General features: G+C 40.6%; 1 long non-coding RNA gene across 2 annotated transcripts in view; it reads left to right on the top strand.

Annotated features, from left to right (window-relative positions):
• LOC122736158 overlaps positions 1-20,201 on the top strand; it is a 57,458-nt gene extending 37,257 nt beyond the window's left edge. For both annotated transcript variants that reach the window (XR_006354171.1, XR_006354169.1), the window contains exon 4: positions 19,427-20,201. This is a non-coding gene — a long non-coding RNA (uncharacterized LOC122736158). The remainder of the gene's footprint in view (positions 1-19,426) is intronic.
• The last annotated feature ends 285 nt before the right edge of the window (positions 20,202-20,486 follow it).

Here is a 20,486-nt window from a genome sequence, read left to right as displayed (position 1 = left end):
CAATATACCAGTGGTCTGCCAAGATAAAGAGGGGAAGGGAGAAGGGAATAAGCATGTCTATAGCATCTACTTACTATATGCCAGGCAACAGGAAGCCCAGTCCCTTCCAGTTCTTGGGGAGGAAGTTCACCATCTAGCAAGGGGGAAAACTCATCCACTGAAATAACTTAAAAAGCAGTAATGGGGAAATGAATGATAAATGCCAGACCAATGCTGCATGAGGTCAGCTTTGAATAGGGTTTTGTCTTTCCTACTCTCATCTATCACCCCTCCAGTCAAGCCTCTTCTACTGTGGTGGCCCTTCCTGGACGGTGCCCTATTCTACAGGCGATGTCTGCACCTTGCCTTTTGTCTACCTATTTTTGCCTTCTGATTCCTTGTCCCTGGTTTCATCTCTTGCCCATCATTCTCTTGTCATTGACCTCCTTCCGTCTATACTGGTGACAGGAGTGAGTGTTTCTTGTATCAGTCAGCCCCAGCTACCCTCTGTCCCCTCTCAGGCCTCAGCTGTGTCTAGGTCTAGGTCTGGGTCTGGGCTCCAGGTCTAGGTCCAGGCTTTAGGCCCATGTTGGTCTACCTGGGTTCAACGTCTGTCTCAGGCCTGGGCTCCATGTTCATGTCCTAGGCCCAGGTACCAGTGCCCTATGCATAGTAGGTGTTTAAATGCTAATTCCATTATATTAGCTTGGACTCTATCTATGTCTGTCCCCCTGGAGCTGAGTTCTGTATCTGCTTCCCTGGGCGAGGGCCCTATGTCTGTACCTCTGTTCCTGTATCTTGTAACCGGGCCTGGGCTCCATGTATGACCCCTGGGCTGGGGTTCTTGTCTGTCAGTCAGTCAGCAAGTGTGTATTATGCGCTTACTAGGTACCAGTCACTGTGCTAAACCCTGAACATTCTGTCAGTATTCCAGTTGGGGAATACTTAACCTCAAATCAGTGTCTATGTTCCAGCCATAGTCTCTGTGTATGGTAGGGGCAATATTTGCCATGTAGGCTAGGTTTATTAAGAAGTATTTAAAAAAAAAAAAGGAGTATTGGGGGCAGCTTGGTGGTGCAGTGGATAAGGCACTGGCTCTCGATTCAGGAGGACCTGAGTTCAAATCTGGTCTCAGACACTTGACACTTACTAGCTGTGTGACCATGGCAAGTCATTTAACCCTCATTGCCCTGCCAAAAAAAAAAAAAAGAAGAAGAAGAAGTATTGAAATCATCCTTGAGAGTTATTTGGCTAAGTGGGACTAAGGTTTGGGCCATGGCCATACATGACACAAAAGATGGCCTATGAAGAAGGGCAGGAGTTATTTTCTCTCAGGCTTGACCAATGCAACGTGGCCAGCCCAAAGGCAGGGAACATTGTGCTCAAATGAATCAATGCTGTGTCTTGCCATGGCTAAGTAAACTCCTTTGGTCGGGGCAGCTAGGTGGCGCAGAGGATAGAGCACTGGCCCTGGAGTCAGGAGTACCTGAGTTCAATCCGGCCTCAGACACTTAATACTTACTAGCTATGTGACCCTGGGCAGTCACTTAACCTCAATTGCCTCACTAAAAAAAAAAAAAAATTTCCTTTGGTCAACTTTGCATGGCCTAGAAGGGTCTCATTTTATTCCAATTTTGAACCTGAAGAACCTAACTGGGTCTCTCACCTACAACACTGTGTCTTAACCTAATAGATCTGGACCTGGTTCCATATCTGTTTTCCTGGACCTAGACTCTGTGTTTAGCTTCTGGCCAGCTCTTGACTTTAGACAAGAAGGGTCCAAGGCAAAACATGATATCATAAAACTGTAACTCCATTGCTGTCACTGTTACCTCTCCATATTATGTCTCCCTCACATCTTCCAGTGCCCTGATGCATTCTTCTTGTCTGCCCAGGACCTCCCACCACCACCCTAACCTGCCCTTCCTGGGCTAGCCAAGGTTTGGCCTTATGGTCCTCTCAGTTTATTGAGTTATTACTGTATCCTTAACACTAGACTGGGATAGCAGAGGACATATAGTCTTCACCCCAAAGGATTCACAGTGTCTTTGAAGGGATAGGATTTATCCACAGAAGAAGTTTGTCTATAATCAGAAGGGACCCTGAGTCAGGAGACCTGACTTTGAATCCTGACTCTGACAAGGACTAACTTGCTATATAATTCTCATCACTTCACCAAGATGAACTGGGCCTTGTTTTTTTTCATCTATAAACAATAAAGTAGATTTCTAAGATCCTTCTTGTCTCTGATATTCCTACAATAGGAAGAGGGGGTGTGGAACACCCAGAAAGTCACTGAAGGAGATCCCTCTGCACAAGATTAATTCAACAAGTACTGCAAGAGATACAATAGTTAGCTAGGACCTGGTCCCTACCTCCAAGGAGTTTATATTTGGATTGGAATCAGAGCTGGAGGAGACCTTAGAAGCTATCCAACCCCTTCATTTTACTTGAAATGCATTACCTCCATACAAATGCAGGGACAGGATTGCAGGAACCAGGGCTATGGCTTCAGTAGCTCTGTGGGATGTTGCCACAGGTGGCACTTGAAGCATGAGCTACCATCTTATTGTACATATGTCAACTGCACATGTGCAGAAAGAGACTGTCCTTCCTTGGTGCCCCTAGACTCTATGTATTAAATTTAGGGGAATGGGTTATTTTTTTTAAACTCATAACTCTCACCCTCTTAGATTCCTTATCTTCCAGATTTCTCCTCAGTATCTCCACCAAAGAACTCACTGGGCATATGTTTAAATGCCTTACCACAATGGAAACAAAAGGGTAACATTAACATTTTTGGCTCAAACCATGAGAGTCTGAACTGCATCTCTGGCCCTCTTACTCCTAGTGCCTGAAATTCTACTGCACCTCTCACAGAACATCTCAGTTGAAAAGGACATTGGAAGTCATCTAGTCCAACCTCTTTCTATTACTGATAATTTGGGAATATTTTTTTGTGTGTGAGGCAATTGGGGTTAAGTGACTTGCCCAGGTCACACAGCTAGTAAGTGTCAATGTGTCTGAGGCCCTATATTTGAACTCAGGTCCTCCTGAATCCATGGCTGGTGCTCTATCCACTGCGCCACCTAGCTGCCCCCCCCTTTCTATTACTGAGAAGAAAAGTGCGTCCTGGAAAGGGAAAGTGTTATGCCTGACATCACATATGTAGGTAGTCATGTAGACTCTGGCGGTTCTTATCCAACTTCCAATCATATTGACAAGATGAATCCATGGCAATGTCTTCCTAGGGTTTCTAGGTAGAGCCCTAAGGAGTGGTGGGGTGGGGGTGAGAGCTATGGCGAGAGTGTTTTTCTATTGCTGTAGACACAGTGGTGCTTATCCCTGACTATTAGTTGATATTTAAATTTAGTCAATCAGATTTAAATCACTTTTAGAAAGGGGTGTTCGCTAAAGTGATAATAAGAACAATTGTAATACATTATCTCCTCTCCCCAAAGTCTTTGACACACTCCCATAAGCATGTACAGAGGTCAGGGAAAAGTCAGTGTAAGCTTAGAGCAGACAAGATGACAGAGGTAGGGGCAGCTAGGTGGCGCAGTGGATAGAGCACCCACCAGCCCTGGAATTCAGGAGACCTGAGTTCAAATCACGACCTCAGACATTTAAACACTTACTAGCTGTGTGACCCTGGGCAAGTCATTTTAACTCTCATTGCCATGCAAAAATAAGAAAGAAAAAGAAAGTATAAATATGGGTGCCAAACTTCAATTTTTTTGTTGTTTGTTTTTGTTTTTTGCAGGCAATGGGGGTATAGTGACTTGTCCAGGGTCACACAGCTAGTAAGTGTCAAGTGTCTGAGGCCAGATTGGAACTCAGGTACTCCTGAATCCAGGGCCGGTGCTTTAACTACTGCGCCATCTAGCTGCCCCTCAAACATCAATTTTCAACATCAAGTTTAAAATATAAATTATGTGTAAATTTATATTAGAATATATTTATATTATAATTTGTATGAGATTACATATAAATTTATAAATTATATAAAATTTTATATAAAATCTGTAAATATAAATAAAGTTTAAATTATAAATTTAAAGATAAGGAAAAATTATAAATATGAATAAATTCTATAAAGTACATATTTGAAAGAATAATGTTTAAGTGTAATGAAAATGTAATGTTAAGGAAGTTTGATAGAGCCTTGAGCTGTGTATCAGGATACTTAAGTTTTTAGCCTGGCCCTGCCAGTAAACAATAATAAGTAAACAGTTGTTGCTAGCCAATAATACCAGAGTACTCAGGTTTTGCTGCTGAAAGACACACTTAATAAAAACAGGAATTTGGCCTAGCTGGGTGAATACTAACCTTTCCTCCTTAACCAACCTTTTCTTCTGGCTCAGATTTATTACAGCCAAGCCAGAGAGGATCTGAGGATTGCTATCAGATTTTATGAGCCCTACACTAGATAATTATCTGTAATTGAAGATTTGATCTCTGGCTCATCCATAGGGATCATAAAGGAAAGACCTGACCTTAGTGTAGGAGCCACAGTTGGCCTTTTGTTAGCTGGGTAGTGGGGGCTAACAGTTTTAATCGCTGTGCCCTATAGAACTGAAACTGCTATGTCTGAACTGGCCTCGAAGAGATGAGCATGACGAGAGAGATGCTGGTGCCTAGTGAAAACAGTGCAATAAAATTACCACAAAAACATCAGGGGTCTACAGCTTCAGAGGTGTGAGTTATCCTTCCATGCATATTTCCACATATTCCTTATATATTCTCCTTTCTATTAATGGCACATATATTTGGGTAACAGTGTGCCCTGCACTTATAAGGGAATGTTCTGTTGCATATCTTCTTATTTTATGAAATCTCCTATTTCATCAATGCCTTTTGCTTTGTACTAATTGTGTTCTCTGGGTGACTAGGCAAGGGTAAACATATCAGTGAGGGCTAATAAGCTTTAGGGTTTGTGGAACACAGAGTACCTTGAAGTTGAAACAGCTATTGTAGAGACCTCCACTTGTGAGAGCAGGTTGCCGAAGGTGCTTGGTATTGTTATTGTTTGTCCTTTGTTCTGAAGAGGACCAATGACATCACAGAATGATGTCTTAAGTCATGCATGAGTTGGATTTAAGTGAGGCAGTTGCACAAAGTCATCAGCCTCAGTCTCTCTTCCAGAGTCATCAAAGTCCAGTGGCAAGACAAAAGGCAAGATGACCGGTGATGGCCCAGGATGCAGTGAATGACCCTGTCGTCTTTGATGTCTGACCAAACTCTAAGCACTCCACAGCACCTGCTTCAGTTGATTTCATGGCCATTAAAACAAATTGCTCTCACCCACCCATGGGATAGACACATACTTAGGCTAGACGCCCTCCTCTCGTTGATGGATTTGAGGCCTGTCAGTTACCTTCAACCTGGTGTAGCCCATCTATTGAGACAGTTTTACCAGGGTGTGGTTGCTACCATGCTATAGTTTCTTGGAGCCATAGTGAGAGTTTAGTGACAGCCAAACAAAAAATGTGGGTGAGCAGCTCTAAAAAGGAGTCAGCAAGCCCTCATACTAGAGGTGCTAGTCTTCTCTGAACACTCATATTCCCCTAGGTGCTAGGTAATAATATAGTTCACATTTAGTTCATTGATTCTTTTAGAAAATGCATTTGTATTGATAGTTTTTATTTTTATGTCACCTTTTTTCATGATTTCATTATATTCCTACCACAAAACTCTCCCTTACAACTAAGAAAGAAAAGGAAGAAAAAACAGTTCCTGCAAATCTAACTAATATATTAAATATGAGATGCAGAAGATAACCTAAAGAGAGAAGAGATTTTCCCAGTTTAGGCTGGGTGATGAACAGATTAGAAAGAGAGTTTTCAGGAATTTTAATAATTTTCCAGGGCATTTCCCTGGCTGCCTTTTTGAACCCAGAGAGAGACTTAACAAGGATACAAGACTATAATGGAACATTGTTAGCGTGCCATAGTTGCATCCACGCACACCTTTGGCATTGTTGCTGGGCATTTAGCCTTCCATGGAACGAGGCAATTCCTAGCACAGCACATTCTTTACATTCCAAGGTCCTTGCAATACATGAGAACCCCTCAACCCAACCTTCCACCCCTGTCCCAACCCACACCCTTATAATGCTTTATCTACCTTTGTCCTTCCCTCCAATTTGGTAACACCTCTTAACCCACAGACGCAATTTGAAGGTGGCATAGCATATACTCAGATTAAGAGATTTTCCTTTTGCAAGTACATGGGGCCTGGGATAGTTGAAAGAACATTAAGATGAGTGTCCAGAACTGTTCCTTTCCTTAGCTTCTTTCATAGAACTGTCTCAGTGATGTGAGTACTGCACCCTCCATGGGTGCAGATTCCAATCCCCCTGCCCCCAAGCTTTCTCATCTAGTACAATTCCTGTCCTGGTTCTTACCCTCCAGAGAAGGAACACTGAATATTCTAGAGCAGAGCTTCTTAACTGTGGGTCATGACCTGTAAGTGAATGTGGGGGTCAAGAAAAATTTAGCAACTGTAAAATGTCATGTATACCTATTATATATACCTGGGGTTGTGTAAAAATTTCTCAGGAGAAAAGGATTGCAAGTGGAAAAGAGTTAATAATCCCTGTTCTAGAGTATTTCTTTCTTTCTTTTTTTTTGGTGAGGCAGTGGGGGTTAAGTGACTTGCCCAGGGTCACACAGCTAGTGAATGTCAAGTGTCTGAGGCTGGATTTGAACTCAGGTCCTTCTGAATCCAAAGGCTGGTGCTTTATCCACTGCGCCACCTAGCTGCCCTTAGGTCAGGGATTCTTAACATGACATCTGTGAACTTGGTTTAAAAAAATTTTTTTGATAATTCTATTTCAATATAACCTGGTTTCCTTTGTAATCCGATGGATTTTTCTTTATGCATTTAAGAACATGATTTCAAGAATGGGTCCACAAGCTTCTCAAACTGCCAGAGCGATTGTCCTATGACACACAAAAGGGACAAGAACCTGTAAGTCCTTCTTATATTTCATCTGTACCAGTGGAGCACTATGACTGGCCATCTGTTATCCCTCTCTCTTACCATATGACCATCTCACCTCCTTTCTGGTCATCTGTTTCCTCAAGGATTTCCGTAATGCTACTTCTTGCTTGTGAGTCATCGCTGGAAATATGTAATAGGATGTTCATCAGCCCAACATGGCTATTTCCTTTGTCCTTTGGGTCACTGACAATTTTGATTCCTCTGAGATCGTGTTTTTTCTAATATTCAGAATAGAATAGCCCTTGGAGAACATTTGCCTTTAAAAAGACGAGTCTGCACTAGGGAGCAGATTAGAATTGTTGAAAGCACACATTTTCTCAAATGTGATCCAACCTCCTCTGTTCCTCCTACTCAATTCTGGGCCAGTTCATTGTGTGCCTATAGTTTCTTTTCCCAATATATGTACTGCTGCATTAAATCAATGGTCTGGCCATAAAACAATATGCCTGAACAATGAGTGTTTTTCACCAATTTGTTTTTCCTTCTATGGACTGTTAGCCCTATTTATTTATTTATTTATTTGTTTGTTTATTTTGGGGGGGGTAGGGTGGGGCAATGAGGGTTGAGTGACTTGCCCAGGGCCACACAGCTAATAAGTGTCAAGTGTTTGAGGCCAGATTGAACTCAGGTCCTCCTGAATCCAGGGCCAGTGCTTTATTCACAGCCCACCTAGCTGCCCCCAGCCCAATTTATTTTAAGAAAATTTGGCTTGGGTCAGCTAAGTGGTGCCATGGATAAAGCACCGGCCCTGGATTCAGGAGGACCTGAATTCAAATGTGACCTCAAACACTTGACACTTATTAGCTGTGTGACCCTGTGCAAGTCACTTAATCCTCATTGCCTCACCAAAAAAAAAAAAAATTTAAAAAAATCAGGGTTTGGGGCAGCTAGGTGGTGCATGGATAGACCACTGACCTTGGAATCAGGAGGACCTTAGTGTAAATCTGGCCTCAGATACTTATTAGCTGTGGACCCCCAACAAGTCACTTAACCCCAGATTGCCTCAAAAAAGAAAGAAAGAAAGAAAGAGAGAAAAAGAGGAAGGAAGGAAGAAAAAGAAAGGAAAAGAAAAAAAGAATCAGGGGTTCATTGAGAAGGCCCTGTAATATTCAGGGCTTGAAATACTCTGTTCATTTTCATCTACAATCCTAAACATCTAGAAGACCCCTTCTCCATTTGGACTTTACACAAAACATCTTTCTTTTTTCTTTTCTTTTTTTTTTTGGGGGGGGCACAAGACATCTTTCCATGACACTGGCAAACACCTTTGGAAAGTATACATCAATCTGATGTTAAAATCAGAGGATTGTTGAATGGAATTATTTCTGTAGTGGGCATATCAAAGGAGTTTTGTATGATTTTAATATGTGTAAATAATGTATTTAACCGGGGAGGCCTGGTCAGGGTTGACAATGTTGAAGGAGGAAGCTTTTGTCTTGCATTGAAAATGTTTTCCAGGGCAGCTAGGTAGCACAGTGGATAAAGCATCAGCCCTGGATTCAGGAGGACCTGAGTTCAATCCAGCCTCAGACACTTGACACTTACTAGCTGTGTGACCCTGGGCAAGTGACTTAACCCTCATTGCCCCACTAAAAACAAACAAAAAAAAGAAAATGTTTCCCTAAAGAAGTATAAATACACCCATTGACAGCACATTTGAGACAGTTGTGGCCCTGATAACTTTTCCTTGATAGGATGGCACTATTTCCCGGGCTATTCACTGGTCCATGAAATCCAAATCGTAGAGGATGATTTATTGAGTAATGATTAGTCATACACCTGAGTCACACAATGAAAGCTCACCTACCCTTCTTGTATCCAACAGTCAAGGAATGTCTGAATCAGTTGTGGTATATAATATAATGAGTACTCATGTGCAAGTGAGAAATGAGGAAATGGATGATTTCCAAAAGCCAGAGAAAGGCTTATATGAACTGATGCAGAGTGAAGTGAGCAAAATCAGGATAACAATTTATTTTTAAGATCCAATTCTATTTTATTTTCAGTTCCAGATTGTCTCTCTCCCCCACCTCTTCTCCTACCCATTAGGAAGGCAAGAAATACAAAACTCATCACAAATATGAAGTCGTACAAAACAAATCCAGGAGAATAATGTATAGAATGTCAGCCACTATAAAAATAAACAACTTCGAAAGCTGTAAGAACTGTGATTGATATAATGACCACTTGTGATTTCAGAGGACAAATGGGTGAAACCACACACTGTTGATTACAGAGAGGTGATTTATTTAAGGTATAGAATGAGACCTATACTTTTGCATATGCCAGCAGAAATTTGTTTTGCTTGACTATACATATTTATTAAAAGAAATTGTTTTTCTTTTTTTATGGGATGGGGTGGGAGGGACAGAAAATAGATTTCTTTTAACAACTTGATATGTCAACTGGTCTTGGTTAAGTGGTTTTTGTTATTGTTGTTATAAGGGAAGGATCACTGGAGTTGGGGGAGAACAGGGGTCAGGAGGAATTGGTATCCAGAAATGAATGTGATGTAAAAACAAAAGTCATCAGTAGAAGAAGGCAAGGGGGGAAAAGGGAAGGGAAGGGAAGGGAAACACAGAGCTGAAAGGGACACAGAGGGGAACAGAGACACACAGACAGGTTACCTAGAGGGAACTCTGTGTGGCCCCGTAGCCTATTCAGGAAACCATCTGGTCCCAGGAGAGGAGGAACCATAGATGACAAAGGAACAATGGAAGTATTTCTGGACCTGGGCTCATGGACATAAGAGGACTTCCAAATGCTGTAGAATTCCTGAATCAAACTCTCAGGACCATGAAAGAATTTCATGGATAATTCTTAAGTTCTGAACTAACTAGAGGAATTCTAGGACCAAGCAAGAATCAGAGACAAAGAGCAGCAAAGAGTCAGAGCTTCTATGTGAAGAAACAAAATCAGATTTTGCCCTTTCTTATTACTGAGAGTTCTGTGGCCCTACACAGGTCTGGGGAAAAGTTAACTCTAGTGTTCCCAAGTGCTTTCCACTGTCAAGGTGATTTCAACCACAAGGTAGTAAGAAATGCAAGTAGAGAGGATTATCTCAGTCCCTTGGAGAGTATGGGGCTCAACAGAAAGGGAACCATTTATGGAATCTGGTGTTTGTCTTGATTTTTAACTTTTACCAGTAAATAAAACTTTATGTGTGTTAGTTTGAGAACTTTCATTGAAATCTTAGGTCCTTTTCACCTATTCTAGAAACTAGGAATAAGCCAAATTCTGATGTTACCAGTGAAAACATTAGGTGGGGTTCTTAGAAAGACTTGATTTGTATATCCCAACAATTTAATCCAATGCTTCTAAACCCTGGAATTCTGAGCCACAAGTTACATGAGTATCATTAAGGAACCACTGATCGGCCACCATGGGCTGGGAGCTACTATGCTCACTCTCCCTGTCCTACACCCCAAGCATGTGGTTGGAACAGGTTCAGTCCTGCCTCTGATGAGAGGGGTTAAAGGGCTCCTTTGTTAATCCTTCCCTCCCAACTCTAGTGGTATGCTGGAGCCTGTTTGAACAGTTTAGCTTGCACTGATTATTAAATTTTCAGCGTAAGCATTTATACCTCAGAAATTAGCAAATACTATAAATCATAACTTGATTTATTGTTGTGTTAATTATCTAGGCTTAAAACATGATAGAAAATATGCTAGTAATGTAGATTAAACTTTTTAAATAGGTCCTGTGTACATATTTTTTCCCATGGAAAGCTAGTTATTAAAAATTAATCGACACACTCCTGCCCCCACTCAAGTACCTTCAGGAGTGAGTTTATTTGTGGTTCATGTCTAAGGTATCCCTCGAAAGGAGGAATAAAAATTCCTATATGTGAAATATATTCATAATTATTTTATATATGAATCTTTCATTCTTTTATTAAAAGATTCACTCTGTATATACATATATATATAAACTTTATAAATCAGGTAATTTATTCCTACACTCAAAAAAAATTCCAAACTTAAAAGACTCATAGGCACATATTAACAAAATAGGATTTAGTAACTTAATTTACAACTACTATTACCATCTGTTGGGAAACTTATCAGTTGTCTTATCAAGTAGGCAATTTAACATTTTACCTGTTAGGTCCTATTCAAACAACTCTGGATTCTTGACTGTGGCTACTTCTCTTGTTGGTGGCCATTAATTCTCTCCAACATGGAAGCTTTCCTTACTGTCAGTAACCACCTCTCTGGTAGATACTGTCAGCTTTTTTTCAACATAGTGATTACTTTTGTTGAATTTGTATCTTCTTTCTCTTTTTTCTCTATCAATGGCCACAATGTTGCCCATGAGCTTACAGCCCTGCCATTGCTTCTATCTCTGTTGTGTTTGTTCTTTCCTGCATTTAGGAAAAGGAGATTAGAGATGGCTACAACCTTGTGAGCTTTGAAAAGTCAGGAGAGCAAGCCACCAGAAGTCCAGAAACTAAAGTCCATATTGCTGCAAGCTAGGTGGTGAAGAGTGAGGTAGTGAGTGATGGAGTTTGACACTTATACAGTGGTTATTTTGCATTTGAAAGTGAACTTGGTGGAACCGATTATTATCTAGAAACAGTGTTAGTTAGGTCTGAGCCCACTCTCTCCAGGGACTGAGATTATATCCCCAGATATTGTGGGGAAATGTTTGTAACTTCTGTTTTTACTTTATTTTAGCAGTAAATGTCCCTTTATAAATACTAATTAATGTTAATAAATTAAATTTGGCTGGGTTATTAATCACTGGCAACTAGCAATGGAGGAAACATCCCAGAGTGGGGACTTAAGCAAATAGTATTAGAGAAGAAACATATCAATCTCTCAGGGGTACCCTAAGACCCCCAAGGAAGGGAAACACATAGGCAGCTTTGCTCTAGGAGAGTGAGTTCTGAGTTATTGCTACATTTTTTTTGGTCGTTTTTTTCAAACAGTTTGCTTTTTCCAATTACATGTAATTTTTTTACCATTTGTTTTCTAAAATTCTGAATTCTAAATTCTCTCCCTGCCTCCCCTCCTCCCTCATCGAGAAAGCAATCAATTGATATAGGTTATACATATGCGCTCATTAAAAACATATTTCCGGGGCAGCTAGGTGGCGCAGTGGATAGAGCACTGACCCTGGAATCAGGAGATCTGGGTCAAATCTGGCCTCAGAAACTTACACATTACTAGCTGTGTGACCCTGGGCAAGTCACAACCCAATGCCTCACCAAAAAAAAAAACAACCCCAAACATATCTCCATATTAGTCATATTGTGAAAGAAAATATAGACAACCTCCCCAAAAGAAAGAAAAATAAAGAAAAATTTAAAAACAAAACTATGCTTCAATCTGCATTGAGACTCCATCAGTTCTTTCTCTGGAGGTGAATAGCATTTTTTCATTATTAGGCCTTTGGAATTCTTAGATCATTTCTTTACTAAGAATAGCTAAATCATTCACAGTTGATCACTGTTGCAATATTGCTGTCACTGGGTGCAATGTTCTCTTGTATTGCTACATTTAAAAAAAATTCTTGTTGTAGGAGATGGTTCTTTGTGGAGGGGGAGGGGAGGAATGTGGGTGCAATCTAGATTTAGAAAAAAAGCAAGACATCTATAAAAAGTATTTAATAAGAAAAGATATTCTTCTGTGGAAAATTATTTTCAAAAGACTTCTGTTCCCTTCTCATGTTTTTATCAAAGATATCCTGGGATACATGAGCAGACCAACTTTTATTTTTTTATTTTATTTTATTTATTTATTTTTTTAGTGAGGCAATTGGGGTTAAGTGACTTGCCAGAGTCACACAGCTAGTATTAAGTGTCTGAGGACGGATTTGAACTTCTGGTACTCCTGACTCTAGGGCGGTGCTCTATCCACTGCGCCACCTAGCTGCCCCGGAGACCAACTTTTAAGGATGAGAAATTAGACACGTGTCCATAGTTATTGTTAATTTCTCTGGGGTGAGGATAGAGTAATGATCTTGTCCATTGTTTTCTCCCCATCTTTTGATATCCTTCTCTCGGTGAGATGCCTTACGAAATGATTCACTGATGCCTTCTTTGGATTGCCTCCAGTACAGATTTCCTCAGTACACATCAGGTCTGGTTCAGCCGATTTTCATGACTGCTTCCTCTTTTCAAAGTGCCATTTTAGTTTCCTTGTGTGACATACTAGGGCCTTGAGCTGTTGGGGCTCACTGGTCACTGAGGATGAAAATAGACTGTTATAGAAACCAGTGTTCTATTTTGTCATTTGTTGGCCTCCTGCTGAGATTACTTGGGGGAGCTGGAGTAGGGCAGCATCTGGTGGGCAAAATAGATATTACACTTGCTCATTGGTTACTAAGGAGATACTTATCCTGGAGTTCTTAACCTGAAGTTCATGAACTTGGTTTTTAAAATATTTTGATAACTGTACTTCAGTATAGTTGGCTTCTTTTGTAATTCTATGTATTCTATTTTATGCATTTTAAACAATTATTCTGAGAAGGGATTCATAGGCTTTACCGGACTGCAGAGGGGGTCCAAGACACCAAAAAAGTTGGAGAACCTCTACTGATTAGTCCTAAACCCCAGAGATCAGAGAAAGAAGAAAAGGACTCATATGTACCAAAATATTTATAGCAACTTTTTTTCTGTAATCACAAAGAGCTAGAAAACATTTGTTGAGAAATTATGGGATATTCATGTAATGGAATACTGTTGTGCCATAAGAAATTACGGAAAGGATGGTTTTAGAGATCCTCAGAACTTCACAACAGGAGTAATGCAGAAAATATTTGGTGATTGTACATATATACCTATATCAGATTGCTTGCTGGTCTTGGGGAGGAGGAAGGGGGGAGGGAGAAAAATTTGGAACTAGAAATCTTATAAAAAACAAATGTTGAAAACTCTACAGTAACTAGATAATAATAAAATACTTTATGATAAAGAAAAAGAGAGCGATACCTAAGAAGACTAGTATGAACTGATGCAGCGTGAAGGGAGCAGAACCAGAACAGTTATAAAATACAAATACACAATAGAGACAAACACTTGAAGAACTTAAGAATTCTGATCAGTGGCAATGACCAACCACCACGGACTGGTGAGAAGCATGTGTCTACCTCTGACAGAAAGGTAATGGACCCCCAGATGCAGAATAGCAGATATGTTTTCAGACATAGCCATTGTGAGAATTTGTTTTATTTGACTGAATATTTGATACAAGGGAAAAATAAAACAATATATAATTACATAGTGAGATCCCTGCCGTCCTCTAGGGTTGAGGAAGACGTCATGGACTGATGGTGTTATTAACACATTTAGTGTCACATGTAGCCTATATACCAGTGTCACAAAATGGTGCTCTTTGGCAGGAATGTATATTTGGGCAATAGAGATAACCCAAACCTGATATAAATATAAATTCTTCATTATTTTCTGTTCATACTATGCCTTTTGGAGATACAGCATACCTATCCTCCAATGGCACTCGTTATTGTAACTATCCCTGAAAACCATTTTTCACACCTTTGGCAATAAATGTAATACACAAAGACTGGAATATATTAAAAGACAGTGGCACCATGACATAAAATGTGATGCTGCCAACACAATGATTCTGTGATGAATATGGTGCAAAAGATCAATTATTTTTTGAATTTTTTAATCCACCCAAATATCAGGATATGTACAAATGCTCAGGTCTTCTGTTCATTTCTCATAATGCATTCATGCATTGGGAGTATTCAGATTTCCTAATCCCACATCAATCCTAATTCTAGTTTATAATTATAATTGAAAGTGTTTATCTAAAATCTTCAATCTTCATCTTCTGTTAGCTAACTGGCATTAATAAATAAGCCTATAGGCATGAATTTTCCAGAATTGTGGGCCCCATACCTATAATGCTCATTAAAGTAATTGTGTATTGACTTGGCTTAGAGTAACAGTTCTTAACCAAGGGACCATAGACTTGGTTTTTTTAAATAATAACTGTGTTTAAATATAATTTATTTCCTTTGTAATCCTATATATCTTATTTTTATGAATTAAAAGCATTATCCTGTGTAGCCCATAACAAATAGGTTAAGAACTCCTTTTTGCACTTAGACATTTTTGTCAAGTTCTTTATAGAATTTCTCTACTTATTCAACTTTTTCAGCATATGTTGGTATGTATGTTGCAATTACCTTCATTTGGATCTTTTTGTGAAAATATTGTAAGATTAGATGCTTAAACAAACCACAAAATTCTATTTCTTGTTGCCTTTGGGTACTAGATGAAGCCAACTCTTTCATTTCCTTCTTGTGATAGCATCACTAAGTACCAGGGTTCCTCATTCCATACCACGTGAGTGAGGCTAGTTTTGTTTTGTTTTTTTTCCCCATTAAAAGGCACCAAAACGGGCAGCTAGATGGCGCAGTGGTAAAGCACCGGCCCTGGATTCAGGAGTACCTGAGTTCAAATCCGGCCTCAGACACTTGACACTCACTAGCTGTGTGACCCTGGCAAGTCACTTAACCCTCATTGCCCTGCAAAAAACAAAACAAAATAAAATAAAATAAAATAAAAAGGCACCAAAACTGTCCTGGGGCAGCTTCCTTGTAGTCTCTGAGCATGTGGACATGGCTTCCTAGTTGTTTAAGTGCATAAAAAGATCTATCCATATGGAGTCAGGATCTTTAGACTAGGCAAATATGCTAGGACCTAAGAGTCACCATACCCTGCCCTGCTACCAAATCCATATTTCCATTTTCAAGTGAGGGGACTGCATCTCCCCAATCTAAGTGCTGCAGTATCCTAGCTGAATATACTGTTAGGGCTAAGTAAAGCTCCTTTGGTTAACTGCTGAGTGACCTAATAGTGTCTCATTTTGTTCCAATCTAAACTTTGCAGTTTAGATCAGCTTGGATCAGGCCCACCAATTACTTCTCCACAGGGAAAACTTAAAAAAAAAATTTATTGATGATCTTGCAGTTTTTTTTTTTAATGGGGCAATGAGGGTTAAGTAACTTGCCCAGGGTCACACAGCTAGTAAGTGTCAAGTATCTGAGGCCAGATTTGAACTCAGGTCATCCTGAATCCAGGGCTGGTGCTTTATCCACTGCCTACCTAGCTGCCCCCCCACCCCAGGGAAAACTTATTAACCAAATTTCCATTACTTCCAGCTTTCTTTGCATTCTGGTTTCACTTATCACAAGAATATATTTGGGGCAGTTCAAATCTGGTCTGAGACACTTGACACTTACTAGCTGTGTAATCCTGGGCAAGTCACTTAACCCCAATTGCCCCCCCCCACACACAAAAAAATATATTCAATATTCATATGATTCAGTTGTTCCAGTGGTATGTCAATTTGTTCACCACTACCAATGAGTCAATAAACAATCAATCAATCAATTTTTATTTAGTGCCTATTATGTGCCAGACACTTCTAAGCACTAGCCAACAATATCATGTTTAGAGCATTTTCAGCTAAATTACTATTTATGTACCACCTAAAAGCTATTCTTTGCACCATCTTCTCCCTCTTTCCTGTTACTCCTCCCCAGTAGGCATTTGTGAAAGTGAAACAGGGCTCACGGGACTAAGGGCAGGATTTTTAATTTTTCTTTTTTTCGTGGATGCCATGTCCAAATTATTTATCACCTCTTACTATTGCTGATGAGGCTTGATTTGGTTCTTACATATTAGACTTCATATATGTCACTAGAAAAGTGACTTTAAAAAAAAAATGGGCATAGTGATGGATACCTGTAGTCCCTGATCCCTGTGGAGGCTAAGGTTGATGGATCACTTGAGTTCAGGAGTTTTTGACTGGGTGTCCGCAACAAATCCACCCTCAGTATTAGCCCCTGGGAGCAAAGGACCACCAGGCTATCTTTGGGGGTGGGGTAGGTGGGGGAACAAATTGGCCCAAGGATGGAAAAATGGAGGTTTAAAGATTCCATACTAATCAGTACTTGGGATGAGATCCAAGAGTGGCTGCCACACTTCCAGTCTGGTGAGTTAAGAGGAAGGGGAGGGGCCGCCTAGGTGGTACAGTGGATAAAGCACTGGCCCTGGATTCAGGAGGACCAGAGTTCAAATCTAGCCTCAGACACTTGACACTTACTAGCTGTGTGACCCTGGGCAAGTCACTTAACTCTCATGGCCCCATGGAAAAAAAAGAAAGAAAGAAAGAAAGAAAGAAAGAAAATTAGGGACAGCTAGGTGGTACAGTGGATAGAACACCAGCCCTGGAGTCAGGAGGACCTGAGTTCAAATCCAGCCTCAGACACTTACTGGCAGTGTGACCCTGGGCAAGTCACTTAACCCCAATTGCCTCACACACACACACACACACACACAAAGCGGAAGGGAAAAGAAGCTTTGCTGGAATGATAGAACCTTCTAGAGCTTATGTTCTGTAAGCATAGGCTTTGAGAACCCAGTGTCATGAAACCCTAAAATGAGGCATCAAATTGGGATTTTTTAATATCCCCATTTACTTTGAGTGCTACTCACTTGTATGAACTACAGGATCACAGAATTCCAAATCTTGCCACTAGAATATGAGCCATCTAATCCAACATGTATCTAAATAGTTTTCTTTGCTCTTCAACATCTGAAACAAATAGTTGTTCATTTCTACTTAAAGATGTTCAATGAGAGTCTTCCTGAGGTAGTTCCCATCATCCTGGTCATACATCCTTAATGTTTATCTATGTTATTTCCTAAAATGTGCCACAAGATCTGAACATAATAATCCAGATGTTTGTCTGACCAAGGTAGAGTACAGTATGACCATCACCTCCCTCACACTGAATGTTATGCCTCTCTTAATGCAGTCTGTGACCCCTTCAGTTTTTTTTTTTTGTTGTTTTTGCTTCAGTGACACATTGTTGGGTAATACTGAGCATGTTCAAATTCTCAAATGGCTATTCGATCTCTTCAATATGAAGATCTTTCCAACAATGCAGATTGCAACCCGTCTGCTCTTCCTATGTGATTCTTGTTTATGTGCTTCCATAAAGTCACCACAGAAGATTTACTCAACATGCTTGAACTCTTCCTTGCTTTCTCCTGACATCAGGAGGCAAGAGGATACTAGTAAAATATTAGGGATGTCAATTTTTTATCTCTCATTCTTGCTGTGTGACCAGTCCATTTTCCCCCCAAGCAGACACTTGTTTTTCTTTATTCTAGTTCCTCAAAGTTCCATATTTTTTATATGTTGTAGCATTGACCATGACCACTATGTACCTCTCATTGCTTTCTATGTGATATTTATGTGACATGTGGTCCAGGGGACATTCTGTCATAAGGAAGCTTTTTTTCTTAATACACATTTATGTGTGGGACAGCTAGGTGGCACAGTGGATAAAGCACCATCCCTGGATTCAGGAGGACCTGATTTTCAAATCCGACCTCAGACACTTGACACTTACTAGCTGTGTGATCCTGGACAAATCACTCAACCCCTCAATGACCCACAAAAAACAAATACGCATGAATGTGAATTCATACAGGTAAACAGGTCTGATCCCAAGACAGATAGACTAGGCTTTCTCTTATGCTTTCTGGGCTCCTACATATATGCCTCACTAGCATGATACATGTATGTATGATATATTTCAGCCATTCTTCCCATGGACACTCTCTATTTGTGAAAGAGTACACCCCAGGTTTATGGGGAGAATGTTTTAAACCAACAGTTCTTACTATACCATTTAATAAAATGCCTTTGCTAAGAGCTAATTAAATCTACTAGCTGATTGTAATGAGAAGCACATCTGTGGGGGTTTCATGAGCTATAGTAACCAATCATAGGGTTACCTGGAGTAGCAGGCTCCCCATGAGGACTCAACCTACGAGTGTGGAGGCAGGAAGGATATACATCTACTCACACTTCCTGGTATCACAAGGCCCTAGTAGAAGTTATTTTTCTCTTTATAGAATCCTTAAGTACAGTACAGTATCTCTGCAGTTGGTCTCCTCAGCTTAACTCTTGATTGCCAGAGGTCCCACATTTTGAAGTTGCTTCTTCCCTTGGGTGACAATCTCTGAATTTGTGTTTGGGGGGGGGGAGGGGTGTTTCTTTTCCCTGCTGGATGCAATTATCTCCCACCAGTCCAGGAGCCCCCAGTGACCTAACCAACAGGAGTAGAGGGGAAAGGGGAATAAAGGGGAGACAATTCCCTCCCCCACCTTACTGCCCTCTGGTACAAGCCCAGGAGCCTCCTACAACTTCCTCCAACTTTCAAACTTGAACTTAAATTCTTCTAAGAGCTAAATGTCTGCTTCTTTAATATACAGGCCTAAGGGCTATGACTGATTCTTTCAGCCAATCACAAATGTTTCTTGGCATTTTTCCAACAGCCAAGCCTCCATTATCCTCTCAAGTTGAATAACTGCTTCACTTTTTGGGGAGTGGAGGGTTGGTAGGAAAACTCCATAACACCTACTTTACACTTTGTAATTACATTGCAGCTCTTCTGTGACTACACCAACTGTGAGTAGCTCTTCTCCTGACATTTTCTTAGCATTCTCCTGCAGTACTTCTGCCCTGAAGGCACCAAGGGAAACAGGACTGTGTGGCATGTGTAGCCACAATCATGGATTTGCCAAAAAGGTCATGTAATTTTGTGTAATTACAGAGATTTTAAACAGACACATGTGAGTCTGCTTTACAGCAAACACTCTAGAAGAGGCCTGGGAATAGGCCCTCCTGAGGCAACAGGGGTAGTGGGATTGCTGTGTCATGGGGCCTCAGGACCAGGATCTGCACAGGGTGGATGTCTGAGCCATCAGAGAGACCCGTCCGTGACCCGAGGACTTTATGTCACCCGATGAGAAGAAACTAGATGAACATTGTCTCTCCGGGGGTCAAGAAAGTGATGACCACCCAGCAAATGGGAAGACTGTTTCCTTATTGGGTTACTGCAGGTGCTTGTCAGCAAAAGGCCTTTGGTAGGCTTGTTCCTCTGCAGAAGTGAAATGAAACTTTGATCTTAACAGGAACTGGCAGCAACCACTGGGGAGCTGGGATTTCAGACCTTGCCGACAGTGTCAGGTTTACATCCACTCGGGAGTTTTAATGACGTATCTTTTATTTTCAATTTCATTCAGTAATGTATTCTGATGTATCATGTACGGCCCTTAAGATCACAGAAGGTTGGGAAGGTAATAAGAATCTGATAGGAATGGGGCTGAACCACTCCAATAAAGTTGTGATCATGTAAATGTGTGAGAGATAATTATTAATAATCAGGTCCTCCCTCACTTAAATCTTTTTTTTTTTTTTTTTTAGTGAGGCAATTGGGGTTAAGTGACTTGCCCAGGGTCACACAGCTAGTTAAGTGTTAAGTGTCTGAGGCCGGATTTGAACTCAGGTACTCCTGACTCCAGGGCCAGTGCTCTATCCACTGCACCACCTAGTTGCCCCCCCTCACTTAAATCTAATTCATTGCAAGTCATGACATGGTCTTCCTAGAGAACAACAATTGATATCTTGGGGACTTAGTGCTCTCCCCTTCTTTTTCTCCTCCCC

The sequence above is a fragment of the Dromiciops gliroides genome, chromosome 1 (genome assembly GCF_019393635.1).
Source record: "Dromiciops gliroides isolate mDroGli1 chromosome 1, mDroGli1.pri, whole genome shotgun sequence".
Taxonomy (NCBI): domain Eukaryota; kingdom Metazoa; phylum Chordata; class Mammalia; order Microbiotheria; family Microbiotheriidae; genus Dromiciops; species Dromiciops gliroides.
Note: the sequence above shows the minus strand (reverse complement) of the source record. Positions and strands in the feature narration are given on the sequence as shown.